This window comes from Liolophura sinensis, chromosome 11 (genome assembly GCF_032854445.1).
Source record: "Liolophura sinensis isolate JHLJ2023 chromosome 11, CUHK_Ljap_v2, whole genome shotgun sequence".
NCBI classification, from domain to species: Eukaryota; Metazoa; Mollusca; class Polyplacophora; order Chitonida; family Chitonidae; genus Liolophura; species Liolophura sinensis.
Genome location: NC_088305.1, coordinates 15,434,779 through 15,444,936, shown reverse-complemented (window position 1 = coordinate 15,444,936; position 10,158 = coordinate 15,434,779).

Here is a 10,158-nt window from a genome sequence, read left to right as displayed (position 1 = left end):
CTGGGGTGTTCCACCTGTGCTGTTGATGTATACTGGGGTGTTCCACCTGTACTGTTGATGTATACTGGGGTGTTCCACCTGTGCTGTTGATGTATACTGGGGTGTTCCACCTGTACTGTTGATGTATACTCGGGTGTTCCACCTGTAGAGTTGATGTATACTGGGGTGTTCCACCTGCAGTGTTGATGTATACTGGGGTGTTCCACCTGTGCTGTTGATGTATACTGGGGTGTTCCCCTTGTACTGTTGATGTATACTGGGATGTTCCACCTGTAGTGTAGATGTATACTGGGGTGTTCCACCTGTACTGTTGATGTATACTGGGGTGTTCCACCTGTGCTGTTGATGTATACTGGGGTGTTTCACTTGCAGTATTGATGTATACTCTGGTGTTCTAGCAGCAGTGGTGATGTATACTCTGGTGTTCAACCTATACTGTTGAGGTATACTGGGGTGTTCCCCTTGTACTGTTGATGTATACACGGGTGTTCCCCCTGTACTGTTGATGTATACTCGGGTGTTCCACCTGTGCTGTTGATGTATACTCGGGTGTTCCACCTGTGCTGTTGATGTATACTCGGGTGTTCCACCTGCAGTGTTGATGTATACTGGGATGTTCCTCCTGTACTGTTGATGTATACTCGGGTGTTCCACCTGTAGTGTAAATGTATACTCGGGTGTTTCACCTTCAGTGTTGATGTATTCTTGGGTGTTTCACCTGCAGTGTTGATGTATTCTCGAGTGTTTCACCTACAGTGTTGTTGTATACTGATATTTGCAATGGAACTAGTCTTCCGGGATGTTCAATCCACAAGTACAATGCTGGTTTAAATATGAATACAATATGGTAAAAGACTTACATGATTGTGAGTAAAACAAGAGCAGTGACGACGTTGTGTGTGCTTGACACATGGCCACACATATTGTAGCTGTTCATGTATATGAAGAGAAATAGCACTCTACATGCTCCCTGTACCATGCGTACAAAGCCTACTGTGCCATGCATGCAAAGCCCCCTATACCATTCAGGCAAAGCCCACTATGCCATTCATGCAAAGCCCACTATGCCATGCATGCAAAGACCCCTATACCTTGCGTACAAAGCCTAATATACCATGCATGCAAAGCCCCCTATACCATTCATGCTAAGCCCACTATGCCATGCATACAAAGACCCCTATACCATGCGTACAAAGCCTAACATACCATGCATGCAAAACCCACTATACCATGCATGCAAAGCCCACTATGCCATGCATGCAAAGCCCTATATCATGCATGTAAACCCACTATGCCATGCATACAAAGCCCCTATACCATGCATGCAAGGCCCCCTATATCATGCACGGAAAGCCGACTATGCCATGCATTCAAAGCCAACTATGCCATGCATGCAAAGCCCCCTATACCAAGCATGCAAAGCCCACTTTGCCATGCATACAAAGTCCACTATACCATGCATGCAAATTCCTCCATACCATACTTGCAAAGCCCGCTATACCATGCATGCAAAGCCCCCCATATTATGCATGCAAAGCCCCCTATACCATGCATGCAAGGCCCCATATATCATGCACGCAAAGCCCCCTATGCCATGCATTCAAAGCCCCCAATACCATGCATGCAAAGCCCCATATATCATGCACGCAAAGCCCCCTATGCCATGCATTCAAAGCCCCCAATACCATGCATGCAAAACCCATTAGCCATTCATGCAAAGCCCCCTATACCATGCATGCAAAGCCAACTATGCCATGCATGCAAAGCCCACTACGCCATGCATACAAAGTCCTCCGTACCATGCATGCAAAGCAGCCTATATCATGCGTGCAAAGCCCCCTATACGACGCATGCAAAGCCCATTATGCCATGCATACAAAGTCCACTATGCCATGCATGCAAAGCCCTCCATACCATGTATGCAAAGTACCCTATATCATGCATGCAAAGTGTACCATGCCATGCATGCAAACCCTCCATACCATGCATGCAAAGCCCATTATACCATGCATGCAAGCCCACTATGCCATGTATGCAAAGCCCCCTATTTTATGCATGCAAAGCCCCCTATTTTATGCATGCAAAGCCCCCTATACCATGCATGCAAGGCCCCATATATCATGCACGCAAAGCCCCTTATGCCATGCATTCAAAGCCTACTATATCATGCGTGCAAAGCCTACAATGCCATGCATGCAAAGCCCATTATGCCATGCATGCAAAGCCCACTATGCCATGCATGCAAAGCCCACTATGCCATGCATTCAAAGCCTACTATACCATGCGTGCAAAGCCCACTATGCCATGCATGCAAAGCCCATTATGCCATGCTGCAAAGCCCACTATGCCATGCATTTAAAGCCCACTATACCGTGCATGCAAAGCACCTTATACCACGCATGCAAAGCACCCTATATCATGCATGCAAAGCCCACTATGGTATGCATGCAAATCCCACTATGGTATGCATGCAAACTCATAGCATTCCAAGCTACTTTATTTATTCAAGATATAGAAGATTCACGATAAAGAAATTCTCCGGTATATATAGTCTCTTAAATTATTATTTGTGCTGAAATGCAATTTGTTGAAAACGTTAAAATAAATTGTGACCATATCAATATATTTTTATGTCGCATATATATCCTGAAAACGTTTATAATGTTGTCTTACAAGTTGTCTTGAAGTACACGCTTCCTTATTAATCCCTTTTTTCAATAGAATGTGTGTACTCTTTTTCTAGGTTACAGTGTGAACCAAACGTTGATTATTTATTTATTTATTTAATTGATGTTTTACACCGTAGTCAAGAATAATTCACTTATTCGTCGGCGGCCAGCATTATGATGGGTGGGAACCCGGCAGAGCTAGGGGGAAATCCGCGACCATCCGTAGGTTGGTGAAAGACCTTCCCACTTACGGCCGGAGAGGAAGCCAACATCAGCCTGACTTGAACTCACAGCGGCCGCATTGGCGAGAGACTCCTGGGTCATTATGCTGCGCTAGCGCGCTAAACCGACTCAAGCCTTGATTAAAAATCCCTGGGCATTGTTGTAATGTTATTGTATGTTAAATGTGATGAAAACACAGCATTTTGAGTAACTGCAGACAAATGACAAATTGCACATAACATCCCTGCATTTCTAAACATAATTCTGCTTAAGCCATGGCTCTAGAGTGCGTGTAATGTTTTAAATGTTTAAGCATTTAATTAAACATGAATAATTAGAATAATATCCTAATTGAGCTAACTTAACAACAGACACTTACGTGCGAACATTTACCAGCTATCACACTGTCGGCGCTGCCCGGATTTAACTTCCTGTACTTTTTGGATTATCCGTTTTTGATTATATAGTTATTGTAGTGTGGTGTGTGTGTACCAGATTATATCATCGTGATTTTGCGCCCTTGCGAATGATTTCTCAAAACCTTTTTTTCTTTAGATAAAGCTGCTAAGCTAAGTACACTCGTACTCCTCACCGCGGGCATTACCTGATTAAGTTTGGATTTGACATATGTTTCGTTTTTTCTACACTTATTCTTAATTATACAGATTTTGTACTTTCCCGTTTTCATTCTCGAATTGTGTTATGCTTTGGTCACGATTTCTCAAAAAAATTTTTGAGACACCGGTAAAGCCTTCAAGTTTGATACACACATTCTCCTTTTAAATTTTAACAGAAACATCGTCATCTGCATTTTTTTTTTCATTTCACAGATTTTGCACTAGAAAGTCGAATTTTTTACCGGTCCCATTTATTGATGGTGTACTGATGCAGATAGCTCAGCAGAGCGGAATGCAGGGCTGTCTGTATGGTGAACTGCTCGCTGTGGCTTGTACAGGCGGCTTTACTCCTCCATAGAGGTTACATACGTATCCATCGTTTGAATATTTTCAAATTCGAAATACTAGTTGTCTGAGCGACCATAAACTGTATTTTGTCATAAACAAATAAATAAATAAATAAAAATAAATAAATAAATAAATAAATAAATGATGCTGTACATGCACTGCATGCAGCCTGACTTACCCTGACCATATACTGTACATAACGATGCCATTTTTATTTGACCCATGCATGTGGGAAAAAAAAATTATTTCGCCTACAAAATCCTTCAGGCAGCTCTGGGTTTGAATGAATTTGTCTGAATGTTCTAGTCAACACACGGGTAATTAACGTTTTCATTAAGGATATAAGAAGTTTAGATGCGCCATGCAGAGGTGACCATGTTGGATTTTTCTGGGGGCTTTCCGTGGACCAGCTATTCACGAGTAGAACACAGATGTCACGTTATCCACCTCCTTGATGATAAGCACAAAGTCTTCCAGCGAAACCCCGTTAATTGGTCCTTTTTTACAGGCAGTGTCTAATGGAGCAACATGATTGGCTATTGTTAGCTTTTGATCAGCCAATGGAAGGAACCTTTGCAGCTTGTTCACGGCAGATGGTTCCGTGATTGACGAGCCTTTTAGGAGCTCGACAATGCCTTCGCGTCAGAAAGGCCCAGATTCTTTTTTCGTTGGCAGTGGAAACCTAGAGACATCCATCAATCCATTGCATTGGAATAAACTTCCATCAGTTAAGAATTTTGGGAGCCGGCCAAGACGGTTCATGACCAGTATTGCCTTATTGACAGCTTCTGACCACCGCTCCTCCTGGGGAGAAAGGATGAGATTGTCTAAAGCAGGATTCAAAGACACGAAACCATTTCGGCGAGCCAAGGCGATGAGTCATCCAACTGTCTTTGTTATGCATCTCTTGCGAACATCCGGGGTTTTGGCCTCTTCGCGCGCACTACAACCCCGTTCCCATGAGAGCGTTCACCCGTCCTTCTATTGACGAAAGGGTGCAATATGAATGGCAGGTATTAGTCTGGGGAAATTTCTCAGCTCGGAGAGAAAGTGCCCCTCTTGGATCCTCAAGGGCTCTTAAGCCTGCCCGCTTGGTATCAGCTCTCTCTGAGCTTTTGTCAACAAGACGACTGTCAGGGAGGGCTATAGGATATGGTTAATACCAATGGACACAGATGATAACACAATTTGGAGGCGAAATAATTATATTCCATGGGTTTTCCTTTGTGATTTCACAGTTCTTTGAACACATCATTGGTCGTAAAATTAAACTATCTCAAACTGTAGCATGAAACTAAATCCCCTGAAACTAAATGAATGTTTCTCCAAAAATTAGATTGACATGCAAGACAAACGGATCTATAGCTATAGGAAATTACAGCTGTGGTAAAAAATGAAAAAAAACAAACAACCAAAAACAAAAACAAAAGCAAACAAAAAAAAAACAAAACAAAAAACACACACATTTATTTATTGCATTTATTTATTTGATTGGTGTTTTACGCCGTGGGGAAACCCTCTATCATCCGCAGAATACTTTATTTGCAGGTATGTTAATTGACTTTAATATGTATGTAAATAAAATTGCTCCATGGTTATATTTTAATGTTTTCAGATATCTTACAGGCAATGTTTTGAAGGGCTTTGGCATTGCGGAATTCCATTTTTTCACTCAGATGAACGTGATATACATGTAATTACGGATCAGATCTAATAATGGGATTTAAATGTGACTGGATTTATTGCCCATATTGGCCGTGGTTTGAATGTACATCGCGCATGCATTTATTAATCTGACACATTTGTCTCCTCTTTATATGATGTTAGAGAGCAAAGAGGTTTTGCCGTGATGCGCTGATTCAAAACTAAAACCCTGAGTGAAATAAAGGATATGTCACGTTGGCTGTACATTATTACGGGAAATCTTCTGATTCACGCTGTGATCATCTATATAACACTTATGACATATCTTCAAAAGTTGCATGCGGTCGCTGTGAGTTCAAGTCCAGCTCATGCTGGCTTCCTCTCCGGCCGTAAGTGGGAAGGTCTTCGGCAACCTGCGGCTGGTCGTGGGTTTCCCCCCGGGCTCTGCCCGGTTTCCACCCACCATAATGCTGGCCGCCGCCGTATAAGTGAAATATTCTTGAGTATGGCGTAAAACACCAATCAAATAAATAAATAAATAAATCAAAAGTTGCACAGCTGCAAGTATTGCATGTGATTCAGAACACAGATATAATTAGTGCGCCTACAGGGCTGGGATCTGTCTATATGCATCTGCTCACACGTAACGGGACAAGTATATGGCAACTAACGGATATATTTACCTATGTAATTGTCCCGTCTTTTCCCTGAACTATAAAACTAATCTGTTAAATTGATAGAATATCACTTTTCGGAATGTTGCCTGAATACTTGTACATGATCTTAATGCGTTTCTCTGCTTCCATGACTCTTCACACGTGGCCTATATGTTAATAATATATAGCCTACAGCTGCGCGATCTGAATTTCTCATGGCATACCTTGGCAGATCTTCAAATTTAAAAACGGTAAGTCAGTTTGCGCTGTTGGGTGTCTTTCAAAAAACAGCATACTAATTAAGAGCTTGCAGACAGAGCAAAGTATTGCACTGCAAGGATCGGCGATGTGCGTAACAAAGCTTATGTCATTTTGAATGCCTCTAGACCATAGATGTTTAATGAATTGTAATTATCATCGCCACACATGTTTTACCCATTCAATTCTGCTAATTAAGCATTGGTATGAACAGTTAGAGTAACACCCTGACAGAAAAACAACTGACATGAGTCCGGATATCACACTGTCATCGCTGCTTTGGTTTTACTCTCTCTACAGGCCTATACTTTATAGACAGACTATCGTTTCATGGTTATTTATTATTTATTACGGTAATAATCAGTATCGAAGTTAACGTGAAGTAGAGATTAAAAAAACGAATAAGCGTTATACAATAAGTATCTATGTACTACCTATCTCCATACCTTAATCTCGCCTGTACATAGATATGTATACATAATGCTTACTTAATAGGCAGATATGTGTCATTCTTTCGTTGATTAACGCCTATTCCTAATCTAAACTCAATCGGAGTTTCCCAGAAACAATTTGGCATTGTTTTCGCCCACTCATTGAACGCGAGACAGATAACAGCAATGGAGGGAATGGAGCGCACGACAACAGACGCGAATATTTATTAAGCAGTGGCGCATAGGATTCAAATAATTCAAGTTTGGAATGGACGACGATTCTTGGGGCTGAACGCGATAGAATCTTATCTTTCTTTGAATTCCATATGGGGAGAAAGAGACAAGGAGAGATTGGCTATTGGCTATCAGAAGAAACAAATGTCGCCAACTTGTCACGTTCAAAGTCCACCGCACGAGCCTCTGTAATTCGTCTGGAATTAGTTTTCTGCCTGTTTTCCTGAGAACAATCCGCTCCGTTATTTACACTTTCTTCTGTCGCGCGCGAGATTGAGCTGAAGCATTCCGAGTTTTAATTCTGTCTGAGACTCGATAAACATTTTGTTTATTGGTTTGTGACGTGCAGCGTGAGTCAGTCAAGAGATTTGGTTCAGGCGCTCACAAACAGAGTCTGCCATACTTTTGTTCTTCTGGTCCAAATATTAACATGTAATTCGTTGTGCTATCATAGCAGTAATATGTAGCGATTTCTTTACAAACACCGTTGGTTCTTCCACTCAGTCATCAAAACAGTTTTATAATTTGAGCAATGTTAGCAACATTTTTAGGATTACGCCCCCAGTAGGCCTATATTAAAGTGTTGAAGACATTACCAAATCGTTAAAAACTTCAGACAATGGCTGGAGTGAATTTTAAATTGCAAGGGAAATGATTTCTCATGAAGTCCAAAAGGGAAAGAGGAGTTTCTGGACAAACCATAATCTTTCCACCTAACGATTTATGCTCACGCGAGATGAAAGGGTCACAGTAGTGGTTGAAGGCAAGCAGTTCTATAATTGAAAGAACTATTGCACTGGACAACTGCTTTATTTTCATACAAAGGTTCTTTGAAAGACCATAGAAAGAATGAAGAGCAAAATTAAACGCCCTTTTTTTAAAAAAAAGGATTCATAATATCCTATATGTTGATTTTAAGAAAAATGAACTATATATGCCAAAAAAAGAGGAAAAACTTTCATATTTGAGACTTTTTTATATACTTCTTAGTAATCCTTCTATTTTGTGCATATTTATCTTCACTTTTGTACGTTTATATGTTATACCAAGTCGTTTTGAAAGAAACCAAGTGTTTCATGTTTTCTTTAAGCGTGTATATATGCCTATATATAAGTGCTATAGCTTATTTATTTGTTTATTTTTTCCCTATGAGAGCAGAAAGTTTAATGGTGTGCGAATGCGCACTCCTTACAGCGCATGCGTCGCTCTCTACCTTTCGCTTTACATCACTGCGACCAATAAGACAAACTTGACCTTTGGATCTTGTGAGACCCATATGTACACGCGTGTTTAGGCTTAGCCGCATCACTTGTGTCCTCCCTCGGAACTATTTATTCAGCATTCATCAATGAATGTGTTATACGTTTTGAATCATGTTGTAGATACTCTAGACAAAGAGTTGTTCGAGACTTCTGTACAAAATTTAAAGATAGATTTGTTTATTTATCTATGTATTAATTTATTTATTTCTTTGGCCAGTAGTTTACACCGTCAAAATCTTACGACTGATCATGAATAGATCTGCAGTATTAAAATGGCCAGTACTGGATCTTTTGATGAGTGTTGTTTCGTTTGAACGATAGATGTATGAGTAATGCAAGGAAAACCTTTGATCTTGTTCAAATGCATCATTTATATTTGCCACAAATTCAGCACACTACGGTCGGAACTACTCTGTGAGGGCAAAGCATCAAACAGTAAACAGTCACTGTGGCGCCATTCATGTGAATAACTGATAAATGAGTTTACCCGGAAACAGTTCTGTATCATTATTTACTCGATTCCCTTTGAACTGACACAGAATAATGGCGCATGGATGGACCAGATGTTGATCGATCATTGTGTATGTATACTGTATTATACCTGGCTGGTTTTGTCAGCATTTCCGCTTCTGGCTGTGGGTTAGGACTTTTCTCAAACCCTATATAGTGCCCTGTATAATGGCGACGGCGGAGAGCCTTCGTCGGGTTCAAACAATGATACATTGTAACAAATCTTCGTGTGTAAGATCGATTCTGGTATATATAGATGGAATATTTTTCATGTTGGCCTGTCCAAGCCTTGGCCTTTTGCGGTGTTGGTCCACAAACTGAGACATATGTATATCTTCTGTTAAATAACAAATGAAAGAAAAAACTAATAGAAAAACTGAAGGATAAGTTATGAGGTGTCATTGACACCCAGTATACAGTATAAGCCATATATCTCTATATACTTTAGTACTTCAAGCTGTTTTCATCTGATTGACACTCAGTATACAGTATAAGCCATGTATCTCTATATACTTTAGTACTTCAAGCTGTTAAGTTTTCATCTGATTGACACTCAGCATACGGTATAAGCTATATATCTCTATATACTTTAGTACTTCAAGCTGTTAAGTTTTCATCCGATTGACACTCAGTATACGGTATAAGCTATATATCTCTATATACTTTAGTACTTCAAGCTGTTAAGTTTTCATCTGATTGACACTCAGTATACGGTATAAGCTATATATCTCTATATACTTTAGTACTTCAAGCTGTTAAGTGTTCATCTGATTGACACTCAGTATACGGTATAAGCTATATATCTCTATATACTTTAGTACTTGAAGCTGTTAAGTTTTCATCTGATTGACACTCAGTATACGGTATAAGCCATATATCTCTATATACTTTAGTACTTCAAGCTGTTAAGTTTTCATCTGATTGACACTCAGTATACAGTATAAGCCATATATCTCTATATACTTTATTAAATCTAGCTGTTAAAGATTTCATCTGATTGACACTCAGTATACGGTATAAGCCATATATCTCTATATACTTTATTAAATCTAGCTGTTAAAGATTTCATCTGACTGACACTCAGTATACGGTATAAGCCATATATCTCTATATACTTTATTACTTGAAGCTGTTAAGTTTTCATCTGATTGACACTCAGTATACGGTATAAGCCATAAATCTCTATATACTTTATTACTTCAAGCTGTTAAAGATTTCATCTATTGTTCCCCTTATAAAGCAAACAAATAGCGCAATATATTAAATAATATAGTTTGATCTCAATTTACCCGCTTGGCCATTGTTAA